Source organism: Hetaerina americana, unplaced genomic scaffold (assembly GCF_022747635.1).
Source record: "Hetaerina americana unplaced genomic scaffold, ioHetAmer1.1.p SCAF_1, whole genome shotgun sequence".
Taxonomy (NCBI): Eukaryota; Metazoa; Arthropoda; class Insecta; order Odonata; family Calopterygidae; genus Hetaerina; species Hetaerina americana.
This window is the reverse complement of record NW_027286069.1, coordinates 57,536,604-57,558,524: the sequence shown is the minus strand read 5'-3', so window position 1 is coordinate 57,558,524 and position 21,921 is coordinate 57,536,604.

The window sequence follows — 21,921 nt, the reverse complement described above, 5'->3', positions numbered from 1 at the left end:
ACGACAAAGTCCCATGGTGGTGTACTTTATGGGAGGATTTCTTTTTTGGGAATAGGAAATAGTTTGCTGGCCCCAAGTCGGGGAATCGCCATTGCAGAAGGTATTCGCTCGCAGGCACTCGACTCTGCTCTTGGTCGTCCGTCAAGACCTTCGGGACGAGTTTAGCGCAGATCTTCCGCATAGCATGCGGAGTAACGGTGAATGTTGATAGGGATGAAGACGGTGGTGATTTATTTGCAATGGAAAAAGAGTGGTTAATTTGCAATGAAAGGCAGGAGTCCACTCTTGCAACGTATGCCCTTCTTTTTAATAGGTGAATACCCCACCAGTCCTTCTAACTATAAGCTACCAATAAGTATTTGCTTCAAGAGGCCAAACTAAAATTGCCTCCGACTAATTATAACTATTAAATGATTGATTATTATTACCCAAAATCCATTCCATCATTTTGATTTAATTTTCAAGCAAACCAGGGAAACAATTGCCTTATTTCCAAAGAAGTTTCTCTTCTCCCTAATCTTTTTCAGTCTTGAATGCACATATTTTGTTCTATAGTGAGGTTTTCTTTCCAATACTTGATGTTTTGCAATTGGTCCTCTCTCTCTCAAACTTTCCCATCTTCAAACCTCTATTGAGTAAACATTTGGCAATTCCAAGAATAAAATAATGCCTCTCTTGCCGTTACTCATATCTTGGTTATTTCTCCTATCAATTCCTCTCCGTTTGGACTTTATATTCATTCAATTTTCTTCATGGCTAGTTAAGTTGTTTCATTATCGATTTGCCTACTCTTTGTTAAAACTGATACGGATCAGCTGCAAGAGTCATTATTAGATCGATTGCTTATAAATGTTTACATTGTCTTCCAGTGACCAAATAATAATAATCGATTCATATTGGATTTCACATGAACCATAAGTAATAGGTTAAAAACACTATATTCTTGAACCATGATTCTCATACCACGGTAAAGGTCTAATTTTCTTCATAATTCATTCATCTTCTATCAGTAATCTTTTAATTTCTCTCCCAAGAATGTCTTTAAACTTACAAATAGCTGTCAAAAATTTTACTGCCTTCTTTTTAAATTCTTCCTTCTACTTCGTCTTAAACTTTATATCTACTTATACTCTCCAATAATTAATATATTCTCGAAGTTCCTCTTCCGTTAATTAAGAGCTCCACTGTTTTGGCTTCATAAGCGTTCAACGGCCTCCAGTTTGCATGAGTTCAAACTGCGCGTATGCGTCAAATAATTGCGTCATTTCTAAAAGTAAGTAAACTTTCCCGTCGCCACATACTCATTTCATAAAAATGGAAAAGTATAACATTTCTTGCATTTCAAATATCTAGCACTGATGTAACCCCGTGAAAATATATTCCTCAGTTTATTTCCATTCTTGTAATCACCCAAATTTCACGGTGCCTTATATACTCCCCTCAGAAATTGATTCTGTGCCAAATAAAAGCCGTTGCTTTAACTTAACATAGGAATGTATGAATACACGTTGATAGACCGGGGAACTTGTGCTCATGTTTATTGTTCACGGTAGAGTTATATCTTCCCTATTTTCCACAACCGAGATCCCTCGACTCCCCTGCGAAAATGTGCGTGAGGCTGGAAAATTTGAGCGGCGAGCTTGATGTGCGGCGAGCCAGCAAGAGTTCGAAACTTCGTTTTCCTCTTGTGACAACAGTAGTTGGCGCGTGCGACGACGGGTGGCTTGGGAAGCGATGGGTATGAGAGCATTCGGGGGAAAAAATTGGGAGATGGTGAAAAGGGGAGCGGAAGTGGAATGGGTGGGGAGGAGTCAGGAGACGAAGAAGGGCCCCTGAAGTTGGAAGGGGTGACGCAGATGGTTTTGCTTCATTTTTTGGCCAACCGGCTCCCACAACCCTCCCCACCCCAGAATATTTTGCATCACCTCAGACCTCCACTCAAGGATCATCTACTCCTTATATCACTTTCTCCTTTTCTGATTGGCACTAGATCAAAATCTTCCATCCGTAAATGGATAACTTGGGCTGTAATATATGTATATAGAAAATATGTGTTTCTGTTCATGAAAAACATCTGCAGTCTTGTGCTGCAAATGGGCGAGTTTTCGTGGCTGAATAAGGACGTGTCCACATGCATCCATAGTATTAATGAATTAATAAATGAAAAAAGTAATCTAAAGATAACATCAATACGAGATGGATTACATGGAAATGAGAACGTCACATTTCCTTCACTGTTTAGAAATAAATTAAAGTGATTAAAAAAGATGTATTTCATAAATGTCGAATTGTAGGTGGATTGCTTCCTGAAAATGAATCAAAAAAGCAAGTTATAAGAGACCTATTAAACCAAACGAGTGACATATTCCTTTTTCAGTGAGACTTTAAGATCATCAAATCAAATGATTATTCCACCAAGCATGCATGGTTTGCTCTTTGAAGTTGTTTTGGGAAATATTTCTTCAGTAGGGAAAAGCAACCAGATTTATCTAATACGTTGGTCGAAGGAAATGAAATTGAATCGTATTGACCACCCACTCGCTCCCCATCTTATCTTCATTTTCCCTTTATCCTCCATAGGATTCCCAAAACTCCATCCACCTGATCACAATCTAACACAATCTTCTCCTAAAAATGAAAGCCAATATACCAGGATCTCCAGGGACTCCGAATCTCTTTCCTTGCGGAGCGTCATCGAAGGATTGGCAACGGCAATTACTGAATGGGGGAAAACTCAATTCAGTGGAAACGGACAAATATCTCATCTTTTAATTCCATCTTATACCATCATGAAATCATCGGAAATCGATCTAGTTAAAAATATCGTGGCAAGATATTCCGTTCACAGTTTATTTACATAATTATTGAAATTTCGATTTGCTACAATTCTAAACCATGCATTATTGAATGATGTGTTTGAGGAGTACTTATGGAAAAAATTGAGCGCAGATATTCAATCGAAATAATGAAATTTATTAACTTTAAATTTTGATCAACCTTTCATTCCTGAAAGAATAGATGAAGAATCCTGTCTTTTTGATCTTCCATTGCATAATAAAGACCTACCAGGCCAACGAGTTCATATTATGATACAGGATATATTTTGATAAAGATCAGATAACTAGGTACGATAGGACTTAGGTTAAGGATAAGCTTTCGGAAAAAGTACGTTTTCGGGTGATACGGAAAAGAGTTTTTAATGGTTAATACAAGTATTGAGTGGTAATGGAACAAAGACCGAAATATCAATGACAGAGAAAGGTTTACAAGAAAATGTTTTTTTTCCATTTTAGTATGCAATATTTCTGAGTGCCAAATTATATTTAAGATAATTTTAATAAAGTTGAATTTATCTGCGAAAACAGAAGCAGGGGATAAACAAAGATCAATCCTTCCTACTCTTAAAACAAAGTCTCATGTGTGTTAATTTAAGAACAATTGATAAAATGCTATTATATACAGAAACGGAACAATATTAATTTTAGCTAACTAATAAGCAATATATTGTTTATTTGGAATTCCACATAGATGTCACCTTCATTTTTCTTGGTATTACCAATTTTGATTATTTTTGCTCAAATGTTTTGGACCATCTACCATTTCGTTACTGCTAAAATTCCTGCACATGGAACGCTAATCATTAAATTTCGATGAACTAAGGACTACACTTCACAAAAATTATTAGTCTCCTTTCTCTCCTTCATCACCTTTTCTATTCCCTTGGCTGGATTGGGCCAGTGAACCTTAAAATATCACGTACTAAATAGCGAAAGAAATTACAAATATTCTTATCCCCATATTTACTTAGACCTCGAACTTCAACTTACCAGCAAAAATTAATTTTCAACTGAAAGAATATCAACACCTTCCGACTTTTCTTTCTCGATATTTTCATAATCTCTTCATTCACGAGTTTTGCCTTATGGAAGTTTCCCCTCGGTTACTTCTATTAGTGCATGTCCTATTACGTTTACGGCATGACGCGTAATATCACTGTTTTGTCCTCATTCAGACGACGGCTTATTACGACTCGCAATTTTTTAAGTAACAATTCCCATTGTAATTCCTCCTATAGTCTTCCATGCCATTACCGTATTCTACGGCATATTAAGCGATTCCAAAAATCGTGCGTCTATCGTTATTCTCAACAATTAGACGAGTTCCGGTTGGGTCCTGGACCATTTCGGAACGGAAATATCGGGAAAGGAATTCAAGAACATTTAGAAAACGTTATTCTAACTCAAGATTAAGATAAATTTCAGGCAACTTAATGGTGAATGACGCAATTTTATAGACGCCGGTGCGAGGGAATAACTGATAATAGCTTCCTTTGAACGATGGTAGAGCGTTCAACACGACTTAGCATTTTTAAGAGAAAGAAGAATGACTTTGATCCTATACATTCACACTTTTACTATGAAGCTCAACTTCATAGAAAATGTCACCATATTTGATTGTCATTATAGGCTAAAAAAAAACAAAACACCTTAACAATGCCCAAAGTGTATTTCTTCTGGACATTGCAAAATAATAATAGCAAGCATATTAGTTTTGTCAACGCAAATATTAATATTTTTTTAAGCTTGAGGATCGTTTACTGCTAACCATAAGTTAACTTCCTTGTTTAAATTTTTTCAATTCTATCAACTTAAATGGCTCTGTTGCATCTTTTCATGTGGCAGTGAAAAAGAAGGGAGTAACGCACAATTTTATATTAGTAGGCAAAACATTAAGTAATAATTGGTTCTTTCCATCAAATTTTGGATTACATTCGCTTACACTAATTATTGAATCACTTAATTTGTCATTACTTAACGAATAATTTCTCGCTATCATCGAAAATAAATTATCCTAACTTTCATCGACAAATTCATAATGCTTTTTGGTGAACATATGAAATGGTAGGAGAATTTCAGAAAAGAATTAAGTGGATGGTAAAATGCTGAAGGCTTGGGAGTTACGTTGAAAGTTGATAATACTGCGAAATAAAATGAAAAGGTATTTTATTTTGTTCGTATTAAATAGTGCCAGAAAGTATTGATAAGGTATTTATAGTGAGAATTAAAAAACTTCCGAGAGTCAGGAATTTCATTAGCAGTCCACGGTGAAGTGGACCTAAAGGCTGAAATGGTAGCTTTCAAGGATTATATAAATCCTCTTCAGAATAGTAGACTGCTATTGCAAATGCGAGGCTTCCCATGGTAGTCTCCCCAATAAAGTTCCTCTCATTATTCAGGGATTCTAGTATTTACTTCTTGTTTTGCCGATTCCGATTTTGAAGCTTCCGCATTCGCTTTTACACGTTAAATTTGCATAATTCTCCAGAAAAAATAGAGCTACTACACTGAAAATAAAATTGTCCTTCAGATTACGGAATTAATTAAATATTTATCGAATGGTAACAATATTTTAGGCGTGATATTGACTCAGGATATATTAAAACAATTCCTAAATTTTATCCTATCAGACAAAGCTATTGTTGGAACGGAGCTCATTCACGCCGCACGTGCACAAAGTGTGTACAAATGGCTTAAAAGCACGGGCTACTTGAAAAATGTATTAAGCAAACAGGAAGTCAGAAAAAATAAAGAGTCATTGGCGCAGAGGTTGAGGAAACGTTTCCATAACCCTCTTATGAAAAGCTAGGAGCTATATTTAATATTTTCAAGATGCACACGTAACAAATCATGTTTAATCTAACCATCATAGGTATATAACAGCTATTACGTATGTGGGATTTTTTACAACTTTGAGATGACTGGATAAAAACTTAAGTCCCCCAAATTCTTTGAAATGTGTATTCTTCGCTACCAATATAGCAGAAGTGTTGACCAATCTCCTACTTACTGCCTCTTTAATGTCACGTAAATCTACCCTAAAAAAGGTTTTCCTTCTCAATCATACTACCTTCATGAGCTTAAACGCATACCTCCCGTAAAATCTCACCCAATTGAAGATAATCAGCGAACAGCGTTGTTTCATATTCATTATCTTGGACCCTATATATCAGTCAGTTTCGTACCTGCTCACACAGCGGAATTTAAGAAGTCTTATGGTGAAAATATTCCATAAAAAAACCAACCAAGACTAACATGTGGAAGTTCACGGAAAGAATGGCCACAGTGGCACCATTAGTAAGTAACCTTAGAATTGTGAAAATCGATGGCGGAAGAGTCGGTCGGTCAGTCCCTTTCTTTTTATCACGTTATTTCTTCTTGTAAAACGGGGGAGCGACCCTGGCGAGTGCGGCAATTGCACAATCTGCTTCGGCCCACTGGGACGGATTGTCCTGCCAAGGGAAAGGAAGGGGACGCTGATTGGCCGGCGCAGGATATTCGCCACCGCCAGATTTGGAAACCGGACCCTCTTTTTTTCCCGCATGGGTCATTCCTCCCACCCTCTCTCTTTCTCTCTCTCTCTCTCTGTCTGCTCCGATCACTCCATCGAACCGAAAATCCCCGGCCTTTCCTCGTGCCCAATCACCCGAGCGAGAGTGGGAAAATGGACGTAAAAATTTTGCTTTGAAATTACCTCAATACAGTATCCAAAATAGTTTAACGAGAGGGGAAAAGGAGCCGACTTGCCCCTCCTTGTCCCGACGACCAAACCTCTGCCGCGTGCACACGCGCACAAACACAATCGGCCACCCACCCTCCACGTGCATTCATCCAGGACCCCGCCATCTCATCCACAACAATGGAAATCCAGCAGAGCAGACGGAAGCAAGTTCCTCCTTCCCTGTCGGTGACATCACATCCGAGAAGTAGCACCGCTTCTCTCGTTCCAATACTCGACGGAAATCTTCCTGCATCGCCCGTCCTGTATCCGGCATGGCGTGGAATGGAGAGAAGAGGAACTTGCAGGGAGAACGAATCTAAGATTCGAACTACTTCCCCTTTTTCGTCATCTTCATTCATTCCTTTATCCGCTTTACCTCTTCAGCGTGGATTAGTATTTGGGCATATGAAATACCTTCGGTTTGTACACATCGTGCGCTTGTTCAGAATTAAATCCCCTAGACTTTGCGTAAGTAGCGTGAGCGTAAAATTCTACTTATTCACTTTTACACCCTTCTAAAAACACTTTTTAATTCGCCAATACGTTGCTACTACCCACATGTATTATGGCTGGGTAATTAATTCCAGATATGACTGTATTTTTTACTCCGCGAAGTAATCGAGTATAGTAGAACATGGCAAAATGCCTTTAATATAATATTACAATAAATTTGTAATCAGTAAAATTGGCTACCCATGATGTTAAATGGTCGTAACAATGATTTATACTTTTCATGGGTGGAGTTTCAATTTTCAAATGTTAATTTCTCGAGAAACAAAAAAGAATAATGTCTAACTAGTATCTGTAATACACGTATACCTTTGTCCTGCTGCAGAGTACATAACACAATGTACCACTTACCCATTAAAAAGCATATATCATATTTTTGGGTATTTTATATACGCCTCAGTAGTAATATTTTATGCAATATTAGTTTTGTTAAATCGTTTGCTAATGTTTGCTTTGAGAATTTTCATGCTATGATCCCTTATATTACATTTAAACTTTATTTTTGCAGAATATAGTATTTATTATCCCCTCAATTATTTTTATCCCCTAACAAATATAAAGTAAACGTAATCTCCAATCATTCATTTTCTAACTCTCTATGCCACATAGATGTAACGCGTTTTATTAAGAATTATCAGGCTTTCTTCTGCAGACAGGCTTATGGAGTAATTTAATCAATTCTTCATTACACTCGATACTTTCATTAAAAAAACAATCTAAAAAAATATCATTTATTTTATTGCAGGGTGAATAGCATTCCCAATTGTTAAATGTTGCTTTTTTCTCTTACAAAATTCAAATTAGAACCATAATTCTTGTAAAGCTAACAATTACGTGTACTCTTTCTGTTTTGGAACCTATTTATTCTGTGCTTTATCCCTTCTTATTTTTCTCACTAGGTGAGCGGTGATATCATTTCCTGTTTCTGTTATATAGCCATATTCATAGATGCAAAGAAGTTCACGACTTTAATTTCATTTCTCCCTCTCCTAAACATTATCCCATGGCTTCATAAGACAAAAATAAGACCTGCGTACTTTCTAATGGCAAAACAGAATCGTTGCGAGATGAGTTATGGAGCCAAAAGTTTTATGCTGCAAATTATAGAGTGATTACTCTAGACACTAAACTGACACACACTCCGAAAGTGATGACACAGGAAATTATGCTCGAAGTAATAAAAACCAACAAACTAGCGAAAATACAAAATACGTTCAGGTAATTTTATTTTCCATAATTTAGTCCCCATACTTAATGAAAAATTACGATTTCTCTGCCTTGTAGAAATACTTTACCACCAGATTTACTTGGCATACGAAGTTGCATTTTAACTTCTTCGGATATGAAAGATGTAACAATTGCAAATTAATGTTCGTAATATGTAAGGATGACTAGTAAAAAAACCTACATGATTTATGTGTAATTTGTATTTACACATGTTCTCAACATCAATTACAGCTGCAAGCACTTAACCTCATATTGGAAACAGCATCCGATGAAATTTATCTTTTATCTGAATATAGTTTTGCCTAAATTTTCATTTCTTTCTTTTTTTCCAAAATATGGAACCAATAAACACATATTTCAATCACCTTAAGATTTTTGAAGGAATTACTCCACTATTTTTATATCCTTTCTTTCCTCTACTACAGGTCAGAAATTATACAAGTTTCAAATAATTTTCCTCCGAAAATTTCAAAAACTGACTTCCCTGCCATAGATTGCAGGAAAAAATCGATACTTCAAATGATCGATTGCTTTTCCCTCAGCAATCACTCTACAAAGACAGCAGACAGTGATTAGACTTGCAAAAATAAAGAACCTAAGGAGAGTGGTAGGACTCCTAGTGACGGAAAACTCTATTGTAATCAAATAAAAGCGAAACAAGACAAAGAAAAATATAAAAAGCCGATTTATTTACAACTTTCAGAGACATGGTCGAAGGGAAGTAGTGGACCTAACAAATATGCCACTATATTGGGCAAAAAATGTAGAAAGAACCAACAGAGAAATTTTATCTTATAAAGGACAGGGTAACAGTATTTTACAAAAGTCTTAAGGGATTACTTTCAAAAGATACCTCTGTTGATAATACAATTACTAATAAGGGATAGGTTGATAAACTTTTATGTATTTAGTTCATCTTTCCAATGCTGTGAGTAATGAACGAAGAACAGCGACGACAAGCGACAGAAATCGGTTCGACGGCAAGACTTCCGCGGTGGTCATCATGCGAAATCTTTGCAAAACAGAGCCGACAGCAGTAGAAGAGAATAAGACACGTAAGAGGATGTAGAATGTTAACGATAGTGAGGATGGTAATCAGAAAATATTAGTTGGTAGATGGAGAGAGGAAATATTGATACTTTAAGTGGTGTGCAAGTTGGCACGAAAAGAAAGCGTTGACTATCGGAGCGCTAATTATAGGGTAATATACGGCAAAGGGGAAATAAATACAGCGAGGAAAGGCATTAATATTGTTCAAAAAGGTAAAAAAAGCCTAATAAACCAAAAGCAGCTATATGATAGAATTATTAGTAGAAGCTGTAGAAGTAGTAGAAGCTGAACCAACAAATTTAGTCATTATTCAGGGTTACATTCCAACAATTTACGACATGAATGAATAAAGAGGAAAAACGAACTAGTCGAGGAAATAACTGAGGTATCCCTGGGAAAAACATTAATAGGTACGAGGGATTGGAATTCTGTGGGGGCTGAAAGGAGAGACAGAATTAAGATGCACGTTTCAGAAACAAGAACTGACCGTGGATAGAATGTAACAGAGTCCAGCATGAGACAAGGTAAAATCATAATTAACGTCTATTTGAAACGCCACAGTAGAGGTAGGATACCTGGAAAATGCCCGGGAATATATATATATCTATCACTTAGAATACGAGTTCTCGTGGAGTATGCTAGAGAACAGATTTAGGAAGAGCGTAATAAATTACCACAATTTCTCAGGAGCGGATTCAGATTATTACTTTGTGAAGCCTATGAAGTGTAATGTAAAATTCAAAAAGATAAAACAGGAAAGGCGGTTGAGGAAATGGGATGAAGAAGAATCAACCGAGATGAAAAGAAATGAGTACCTAAACACAGTAGAGAAAATTATGAGTGAGGAAAGATAGACGGATACGTGTACAGTAGAAAAAGATGGGAGCATACCATAAAAGGGTTCTCCTTGTGAGTACGTTTGACACCTTCCCACTTTTCCCTTTCCTCTCCGCGAAACAACGAACAACCTCTCCTCACCACTCTTCTCCTACAACTTCACCTCAAGGAGACTTAAAGACTGGAGGATTGTGCCTCCCGAATATGTCGCATAAGTGATGAAACTGGTCGCACCACAATAAAGTATGGAGAAATGAGCATGGTTTTTCTAATTCCTCGACACAAATACTTAATAGTACGTACATTTATAATATTATTTAAATTTTCGAAAGGCTTAATAAGATTACCATAATTTAAAAGCATTTATTTTGTACTTAACTTAATGCCTAAACAAATAATTTATTTTATGTGGAATTTATTCCTCTAATCCATTGGGAAATTTGATTTTCATATCTATCTAGGACTAAAAGATAATTCCATTGGGAATTTAAAATCTCTATTTTTCAATAAATCCTTTTAAGTTAATAGATATGGAAGGTACTTTTTGACACCTATTCATAATTTTTGGAAAAATATCGCTTCTAAATTGTATTTTATCTTATGGGTACAAAATATTTTTCAATAAATTTATCGTCAAAATTAATTGAATTAATTAAAACCTTTCTTTCCAATTCACAAGAATTTGTATCCTTGGCTTGTTCATTCATTCCAACAATTACCATTAGTGACCTACATATCTGATAGGGAATTGTCGGAGGGAAGCCCACAAAAATCGGAAAACATACCATCAATAGCCAAATAATTGTCATAAATAGAAATAGTCCTGAAGCAGTAAAAAAATATGTAAGTTGCTATCGCACCACGATTGCCCAGTGTAATGCAGATCTCCCTTGAACGAAAAAAAACACTGATAGCCGCCATGATATTAAAGCTCCATGCAGATAACCGTTGAATCTGGCGGAGGCTGCCAGAAAACGACTATCTGTATTGGTCCAAAAAGTTGAAAAAATGCCTTTCTTATGCAAATGTATACATAAATCAGACCACGTATTCACAAAGTAGAACCTATTTTTTACCATGTCCAATCATTTCAGAGGTTAATATACACTGGTATGTGCCCTGAAGAAGTGAACATCAGCACTAAAACCACTAAAACAATATATATGAATCACTGTAGTGTTAGAAATAAAGATATTATCCCTGATGGTTTGGGTCATAAATGAGATGGCATAGTCTCAATCGGATTCTGACTGATGATTATAGCTGGAGAGTAGAGTAACGGCATTAATTTAGAAACAGTTTAATAAATTTATTTTAAAATTTATAACTTTAATAAAATAATTGATTTGAAATAGTAAAAGGATATTTACGATATCTAATGCAAGATAGAACAAGAAAATGACTTATCTTCTCGTTATAAAAACTCCTTAAAACTTGATTATGTAGATAAGGTATAATTTCTACTCTAAAACCTAGATATGAATGCTCGATAATAGTACGTCCTGTGTTTCTCGAATCACAGGGGAATCGAACAATTTGGGCTGAAGAAAAGAAAAATGCGCAATAGACAAACATATTAATAAACGAATATATTAATTTTTGAAGCTTAAATCTTTTAATAAGTTCAGATAAAACAATCGCAAAAAACGTCTTACTTTATATTTTTGACTGAACCTATGCTTCATAGGAATAATGAGATTACCAATTTACTACACTTGAAAGTGTTCCGAGAATCGTGAAAAAATATTAAAGAAAACACGGCCTTAAAAGAGCGGGGTGGCGTTTGAAATCATCTGACGGTGGTTCTTCATCTCTGTTTGATGTGTCCCCACAGCACTGTACTGCCGAAGTAGGTAACACGATGGATCGGGCATTAAAAAGGGCGTTGGACGCGGTCAGCAGCGGACACGGGATGGGAGAGGAGAGGCGAGGAACTGCAAGGCTATCGCCAACACCGCATCCATGTCGTGTCGCGTAAAAGATATCTTGCGGATTCAATCTGGGATCAAGATTCCCTTTAGCGTCGGGGATTCACAAGCCGCACACACTAACTCTGCCCGGACGGTGGTAATTGGGCGATTCCGGGTGGTTCGCAATCAAACCCTCAAACCTTCCGCCCCTCCCCTCTCTTTCCCTTTGCTCACACATCTCCCACCTCGGCCACCCTTCCCTACGCCTCTCATTTCGTCTGAGCTAACTCCCTACACCGCCCGCGACTTCGCCTCTCCATAGCCTCCCGCAATTGGGAACGTTTCTCCATTACTCCATCTCTTCTGACCTAAGTTCCCCTTCCCTGTCACCCATTCCAGGCCACAGGAAAACGGAAGTCTCGAGTGGGAAATACACTCACACCTACAGACGTTTCCTCGAACCGCTCCTTTTCAATCTTCTCCCCAGCTTGTTGTTTTTTCTTCTCCTTGCAGCCCTCTTCCCAGCTGTATCTGCGACCTAATCCAACGTTTTCATTTCCACTTCTGCGTACTACCGACGAAACTACGAGAATTCGCTTAGCAAAGATCCATGCGCCTGCACTAAGTTCTCGTATTTAGTGGCTTCTTCGACAACCACAGTGGTGTTGAATAACAGGACGAAAATGCAGGCAACATTAGGTGATATCAGTGAGAGAGGATGGGAGAGAGAACGATAACCTCTGTTAGAATTTGAGTTATTGCCAATGAGGTTTAGTGCAGGTACATCTTGGGATCGAGACAGAGAAGAGATTTACGCAGTGTGTAAGATCCCTGCGGGCTGGGTCACGCGCCAAGTGTTTTGAGCGAGCCAGCGCAGACGACTCGAACTTTGATCCCGCAACCAGGAACACACACAAGCGCACTAAAGATCTCATCTCCCTGCGCTGATCCAAATGCACCGATTTGTCGACTAATTTGAGGCCATGCATTTCTAGTTCGACGCTCAAACTTATTAAAATGCTAATTTCTCCGCATTTTCATCTATACCACATCGGGCTGATTCTTATGATATCCTCCTCTGAGCCCCTTTCTTTTCACTACCAAAATTCCATCCACTTTAATAATTTCAAAGGTATGCACTTAGCCAGCGCATCCTCTCCCGCAATCCCGTTGCGCAGCCAGTCATTTTATCTCTTCATTCGATCCGCCTCATCCTCCCCTTTTCGAAATGGTTCCAAAACCGTCGATTCTGACAGCATCCTTCACGTCGCTCCTCAAATATCATACCTTCTACTTCAAGTCTTCATTTTGACTCATTGAACGTGCCATCAAAGGCGAGACGGTTTCAGTATGATGATAAGGGCAATGGAAAATCTAAATGTATCTTATAGTAATAAGCTCCTTTTTATTAATAGCAATCAAGTCCAAACCATTATAACATACAGTTTTAAAAAACTCAAGTGACCCATGTATTCTATATATTTCTCAATCACTAGGAAAAACATTACTCTAAACTACATTATATATTACACATTTTCCGATTCCTTTAAAAGTGCGCTGAAGTGAGAAGTCAAACACTTGATTAATCCCAATCCTCCAGCCTCATTTATAAAATTAACCACAAAATTGTTCCTTCCTATCCTCGTTTCTTTATTTATCAATTTTTTAGCCGAAGCGTCCCTTTATTTTTATACTTTACGGTGGTAAAACGGGAAAAGTATCCAAGATACTAAAATATATTAAATTAATGCTGGCTAGCTTAAAATCATTCCGGATGACTAATGAGCATCTCCACCAAAAACAATTCCCATTTTGTCCTTTTCTCATTTGATTTTAAAAACATTGAAAGGTATATAGAAAAAACTTAAAATCAACAGAGTACAATCGCCACCGTATCTGCCCAACAAGACAAAAATCAAAGATGAAATGTATAGCAAAAGTAATATATTATTTTTGGGTCCTATAATCTTGGATCAATATTTAAGGATTTAAGTTTCTCCTAAATGGAATTTCCCGAAGTAATTTTTACCTAATAATTCAACTGGACTATCACTTGTATTTTGCTTGTAGTGCACCTCTAATCAGATAACCCTAATTTGGCTGGATAGAATTCAAAATACAAAAAGGACATTCTATTACGCAAAATACTAATTTTAAGGTTACATTAATTACGCAAGAGGAAGTTATCAAGAATCAGAAAATTTTAAATTTTTATGCCCTCTGCCTCATTTCTATCATTACTGAATATTGCAGCAAATTCGCACCATACGAGTATTGTCTAAAAAATTGCAAATTATCTTCACTCTTAAACCACTTAAGGTCTTAAAATAATGACAGAAATTCTATAGAGGTAAATATTTATCCTCGACTTGACTGAATAACATTGTTTGCATTACTTTTGATAATATACTAGACCCAAAAAACTTTATGTTGATCATCATCAGGTATTCTTTCATTTAGAGATAGGATTAAAGGTGAAACTTTCACACATTTTTGTGACGATTTAGTTTAGTTAAAAGAGTGGGATTGCCAAAAAAATATTTACACTTTTGATCTCCACTTCAAACTTCTGTTCAACACTTTCAATCATCTGGCATTAAACCGTAATTGCATCTATCAGTCATCTTGCATTAAACCGTAATTATATGGGTTTTCTTCATTTTCAATCGTCTATCAATGCAACTATCGCCCTTATGAAAACCAAAAGACGCGCGGCAAATAACCTCTCCGCTCAGATATATCCCTCTCTCTCTTCCTTCCAAATCCTCCCCTCTTATCTATCGCCCTACTCCCATCTCCCATACTCCTCACCCTAATGACTCTCCCCAGTGATTCTCTTCCCCCAGGGGGATGGCCGGGGCTAGAAGGCCCATGGGCCGCCGGCACTCCACTATGTAAATGTGCCACCATAATCTGGACGACGTAACTCCGGCATTAGATTACTGGCAACGAGGCCGGAATCCGTAATGCCAGTTAAGGCTGCGTCCGCCCGCCTCTTGCTACATAGAAGCAAATAGACGAGGAGATGTTAGGCGGAGAGACAGAGAGACGATCAGCTGAGGAGCTTGTGCACTGTATGTTAGTTTCTTCCTCTCTCTCTCTTTCCAACTCTTTGTGCAAGTTTTAAGTTCTCGCGAGTACAGCGGCCGACGACGGCTCGTGGAGAAAACTGGAGAGCGAGAGGACGTAGATTCCCCTTGGCTGGGGTGGGTGGACACGGGGGGGGCGTACATATATGCATGAAGCGAGAGAAGTGTAGAAGGATGATGGTGGGGGAGCGAATGAGGTTGCCGGGGTGACGACGTAGACGTGCATGCAGATGTCCGAAATGACCGCAACGAAGTAGCTTGTTGGAGAGGAGACTTAGGGTGGGAAGGGAAATAAGAGTGGGGGAAGACGTCATAAAAAGGAGAGAACTGTCGGCTGTCATAGCGACTCCTCAGTAGCAATGCCGACAGAGCTTCAGAGGGTCACCACTGTCGGAGAAGTTGAAGATTTGGAAATGAAGTCCTTTTGGTAGCATGCTTGGTTAGAAATTTCGCTCATTAGCTGTTCGGCTGTAGTATACCATTTGAGGTTGGATCTTAAGTTACGTTCAAAGAACATGACAGCGAAGAAGAAAATTCAAGTGAAGAAGTAAGAGAAGTTGGACGCACAATAAAGGCAAAGTAAAGAGAAACTAAATAGGTACTTTATTTCTTTTAGTACCATGCAAACTACAGCTAGGGGGTGTGGGATGGAATGAATACACAGAAGACTAATTTTGACCCGAATATGACCCTACCGAGGTCGAAAATGGTTATCCTGATCCCTTATGGTTCGTGGAAAAATTGACATTTTAAATCTATCCGCTAAAATAAGAAATAAATATAACGTGTAGCATCGTCATTCGGCATATGTATATGTTATGTTCACATGAGTGAAATGAGGGCATAATTGGTACTAAATAATAATGTACCCTCAATTTAATAGAAAAATTCGCATTTATCGCAGAAGTGAAAAAGGCTTGGGAAATCAGCTTTATTTAATTTGACTATGCATAAAATGATTACTAGATTACAAGGTTCCCAGAGTTTGGAAAACAGCTAAGGTAACACCAACATTAAAATTCGGAAACAAGGAGGAACTGAGCAATTATAGACCTATTTCCCTCACATCCATTTCATGCAAGTGAATAGGAATTTAGGTGTTAGTTCGATCTTGAGACACCGCCATAGTCAGGAATTATAGATGAAAAATTAGTAGTTTCTAAAAAGGTAGATCCTGCGAGACACAACTTGTCCTTTTTGTTCATGATAATCTTACTTCGGGAGGGAGCAATGCTTCAGTGGACACAGTTTTTACAGATTTTAAGAAAGCCTTTGACAAAGTACATCATAGCAAACTACTCATAAATCCAGAAGCATATGGCATAGATAAAAATATCCTGGCTTGGATTAAAGAGTTTTTGAATGGTCGGGTCGATTAGTCGTATTTAGATTAGTCATAAATAGAGCTAGCTTAATTGTAGTAGCAGTTAATTCAGGTGTTTCCCAGGGAAGTGTTATCGGAACACTTTTGTTCCTACTTTACGTCAACGACAATGACACCGTAATCACTAGTTAGATACATTTATTTACCAACGATGAAATGTTTTACCGTGATATCCGTAATCCTGAGGACACAGCAGCTTTATCAGATGACCTTAATGTTATACAACGCTGGTGCGACACTTAACAATTAGAATTAAGCTTGAAAAAGTGCGTAGTCATAAATTTTTGGAAAAGAGCAATTCCCTCCGGAACATCTACTGCATCGGGAACACCGAAATGAAATGTTTAGACTCGATTTAATACTGAGGCATTATCCTCACTCACGACCTCTTCATGGTGAAACTCGAGCGCGGAATATGTGGACAATCTAGCAAAAAATTAGGACTTATTAAAAAAGTACAGGGTATATGTGATGAAAAGGTTAGAGAGAAATGTTATCTTTCGCTGGTTAGGTCTCATTTAGAATATTCTGCTTGCACATGGGATCCTCACGAAGTTGAATCGATTGCAACATTAGATCGCGAGCAGCGTAGAGGAAATACATTCGCAAACGTTGTTATGTTTAGAGTAGTTGGGCAGGGAATCACTCACGGACAGAATGTTAAATTACAGATTAATATTTTGCATAAATCGGAAAGATGCCTTTTTAGTAGTGATGCTGAAAATGTATTATTACCCCATCGTACTTCGGTAGGAGAGATCATGTCATAAAATTAGAGATTAAGGGTAAAACAGATGTATTTAATATGCCATTTTTTCCACGAACGATAAGGGATCAGAATAACCATGTTTGACGGCGGTAGGAGAATATTTGGATCAAAATTAGTTTAAGTTAATACAATTAAACACACCCCACCCTGGCTTGGATGGTACTAAAATCTTTATTATTTGATAATTGTTTTTGTTCGTGATAACCAAATGCTATTCAATATAAGGGAACAATAGTTAGTAATTCTTTTTAAATCTGTGCGATCGCGGACGGCATTGGAATTACAGCTAGTGCAATAAGCAGGCGTAAACAAATTTGCAAAGAAAATGAAATGAGAGCAGACAATATAGAGATAATTGCAAATGAAAAGGCAGACCAATTACATGAACACGTGCAAATTAGAGAGCCAAAGATCACGAAAGAAAAAACATGAAAGAAGTGAGAAGAAATCTTTAGGAGCCTACTGAGTTGTGTATATATACGTGTATAATCCCAGGAAAATTTGTGCATAATATAAAAAATATAAATAGCAAAATGAAGACCAAAATATAGGCTTAAGGTCATTGCTTATGTTTTGCTAATATAAGTCTGATATCTCACGCGGATGAAGTTGTTCTCAGGATCATAAACAAAAGGATAGAGAGTAGGGCAAATGATTACTTAGGGGATGATCAGATTGGGTTTAGGAAGGGGAGAGGTACGCGTGATGCCTTTGCAGTAATGAGATTATTATGCGAGATGAATATACAATACAATCAGGAAGTATTCGCCTGTTTTGTAGCTTTCGAAAAAGCGTTTTATAGAGTGAATTGGGAAAAACTAATAAGCATATTGAAGAATATAGGAATAGATTGGAGGGAAAGGAGGATAATCCGCAACCTGTACATGTCTCAGACTGCTCAAGTGCGAGTGGGGAACGGGGAGTCCGGTTGGGCAGTGTTAGGAAGAGGTGTAAGGCGGGGATCTCATTATCACCGTTGCTGTTCAACCTGTATGCAGAGGAAATGATTAAAGAGGCATGGGAAGAACTGGAGATAGGAATGAAGGTGGGCGGGGAATACGTAAAATCAGTTAGGTTTGCTGATGACCAAGCTTTAGTTTGTCAGTCAGGCAAGGGGCTGCGAGCATTGCTTAGTGAATTGGAAATTCAGTGCGACAGGTATGGGATGAGAATCAATATTAATAAAACAAAGGTTATGCCATTTTCTAGAAAGAAAAAGGCTAAGCTTAACATTAGAAAAGGAGGGCAAAAACTAGAGCAGGTTGAACAGTTTACGTATCTCGGTAGTGTTTTGGACCAACACGGTCAAAGTAGTAGGGACGTAAGGAGAAGAATTGCGCTAGGCAAAGAGGCTTTCACAAGGAGGAGGGAGTTGATGACATGGACGTTGAGTGAGGTTATTAAGAAAAGGCTCGTTAAACTTTAATATGGAGCGTAGCTATCTATGTACGGCGCGGAAACGTGGTCATTGCAGCAGGAGGATAGACGTAGACTGGAGGCTTTTGAAATGTGGGTGTGTAGAAGAATGGAGAAGGTGAAATGGACAGAGAAAAAAAGAAATGAGGAAGTACTTGGTATGGTGGGCGAAGAGAGGGGTTTGTTGGGAGAAATCCTATGGAGGCAGGAAAAAAGGATGGGGGCGTATTGAGCGGCAGTGGGATGTTGAAGACTGTAATAGAGGGGAGAATGTTAGGCAAACGAGGAAAGGGGAGGAACAGGATAGGGATGTTGGACGGGATGAAAGGAGGAAGGATGTGCTCAGTGATGAAGAGGGACCTGATGTGGAGTAGGATGCTGGATTTTGTGTTTTGTTAAGAGTAACAAAATATTTATTTGGTAGTTGTGTCTATCCAAAAGCCTACCTTAACTGGTAGATTACCTAATAATAATAAACCAGCTTTTGGAAAGAAATAGAAACCTAAAATTTCAGAAAACCCTCGTCGGACATATTCTTCCAAATGGCTCGGAGATATGGTAACTAATTGTGCCAATTGAAAAATCACTTCGAAAATTTGAATGACGGATATAAAGGCAATAGAATATAGGGCATAAGTTAAAACTATAGGGAAACGATGAGAGGGCTAAGCCTTTACACATACGTGTAAACAGTATGATGAAAAAAGTGGCTAGATTTAATTTGAAAGAATGATAAAAGTGGAAGCTTAGATAAAATGTGGACCGAAATGCCTCATTATCCATGGATAAAGAGCAATGAAAAAGTTACATATTTAAATGGTGTCACTGGCAATCTTTGAAATACGGGTATTAAACGGACAAAATGTACACACGAGAAATATTGAATGTTGACAGTTGAGAGGGCTAAGGCCCACCAAGGGTGTGTTGCAGTACGAAGGGAAGAAGAAAATTAGAATAAAAGTTCTGTTTAATTCAACCGGTTAAATTGTATATTAAATTCCAAGTAGATAGGTGAAATAGAAAATAATTAAATAATTAGAATAGGCGTCTGCACTACTATGAATGTAAACGAAATTAAATAGCGAGACCAAGCAAATAATAATTACTGCCGTTCCAACAAATAATTAAATAATTCAAAAATATCTTGTCCGCGGGTTATACGCGTTGTGGACACGATGGCGACTGCGTGTCCCTTTAAAAAACAACTAAGTGGCTATTGTATAAGTATACAGGTCGTATTTATTATATATTTTCGAAATATTTGGTTTTTGCCTTAAATTTGAAGCTAAAAATCTTAAAAGTTAAAAAAATAATGTTCCTCACGTATTTGATTCTAAAAATGTATTCCTTAAAAGGTAATTAAATTTGACCACTACCATAAAAGCTTTAGAGTTTTATTTTCAAGTTATCTCGTTCAAAGGTATAGCCTTCATTTAAACATCTTTTCATTAAAATCTGCATTATGTATGCACACCGAGTAGGTAAGGTAAATCGCCTCGTTCATGGTGTTAAAATGTATTCCCGCAGTATGTATGCTCTTAAGAAGTACACAGTCAGGTAGCTTCCTCACTAAACCAAGCTGGACCCTTAGTGAAGAATAAAAAACTAACCAAACGCTAAGTAAAAAGAATAAAACTCTAACTAGTTTCGTCATGAATTTAGTTTCATTCATGTTAGATTTATAATGATTGCCCTCTAAAATTATGGTTAGTAAAAAGATGTAAAGGATTTTAGACAAATACCTACAAGCAATAAAGTTTAAAGATTTGATGCCCCAAATAAAGAGGTATTTTTAAACCCAATTTTCATAGTTATTTTTACTCATTCACGCTTACCCTTCTTTATAAGTAATTACATCGGATTCATTCAATTAAATTGGTCATAATAATAATATTTAATGTTATAAAAAACGCTTGGATTTAAGCCGCAAGTAAAAAAAATAGGCGGGAATCCAAGGACTTATGAAAATGATACACAGTGTAAACTCTTCGGTCAGACGATTTTACATCAAGTTAAATAATTAAAAATATCGGATATATCGGTGAATTATTACAAGCTATACTGCCCTACATTTACACGCAGCGGTGAAAGGGTGCGTAATGCCACGCCATATCTGTGCGAAAGGGCGTGGAAGGAGATTGACGGTAAAGAGAACGAGTCGAGTCGAGGGAGGGAACGTAGGGGGTTGAGGTCTGGGAATGGAATGGGGATGTTCGTGGGTTGGAAGAAATATCGCCCTACACGCATTGTGACGCGCCCGGCGAATTGCCCAAATGAATTGAGCGATGGAATGTCCTCTCTCGGCAGGGATCCGCGAGCAGCAGGAGAGGGGGTGTGTGTTTGTAGGAGTGGGTACGAGCGGGAGATTTTATTGGTAGGAAATGGGAAGGAAAAGCGTATTAGGGGGGTGGGGAGTGAGAGCGGTTGCAGAGGGGATTGGATCGCTAGTGGACACCAGCAATCAAGGCCCGAAAAAAGGTGGGAAAAGTGACATTTTTCTGAGAGCAAAAAACGCGTTCCGATACCGAGCATCATTTTTTGTCATTTCATTTCTTTTTTCCCACTATTTTCGCGGCGCGCGACTTCAATCAGACGGTCCGACGATATATCTGCGGAATTCGAGAGTGTGAGAGTAAACACGGCAAATAAAAAAAGGAAGTTTAATATTTTTTCCCGCTGTGTTCAGACGTCGAAAATTTTGGTACGGAGGAGCCACGGTCGGGTGATATTTCTCATTTATTTATCGTTTTTAGGACAATGCAGGTTTAAAATGCGTGGGCTTTAATTTTTATTTATAAAAATGTTATTATCTACCCAATATTTCGTCCTTCAGAGAAATTTTCTGAAATTTTCTTTCCATCAATCAAGTTCACAAAATATCATGCATAATTTTCCTTTCGGTAAAAAAATGTGTTGAAAAATGTATCAATATAAAAATTATTTCTTTATTTTTATTATGAACCGAATGATGATAAGTAAACTATCATTTAAATTGTTCAATATCTTATATATATTTAAAGAACTGGGAAATTGTAAGTTAAAAAATACTTTTTATGGCTTTACGATAGCTATTTTCTATATCTATAATATATTTATATAATTAATAATTTATTTGTATAATAAATCACGTTCATTATTTTTTATGGAAAATAAATATAATAGATAGCACCA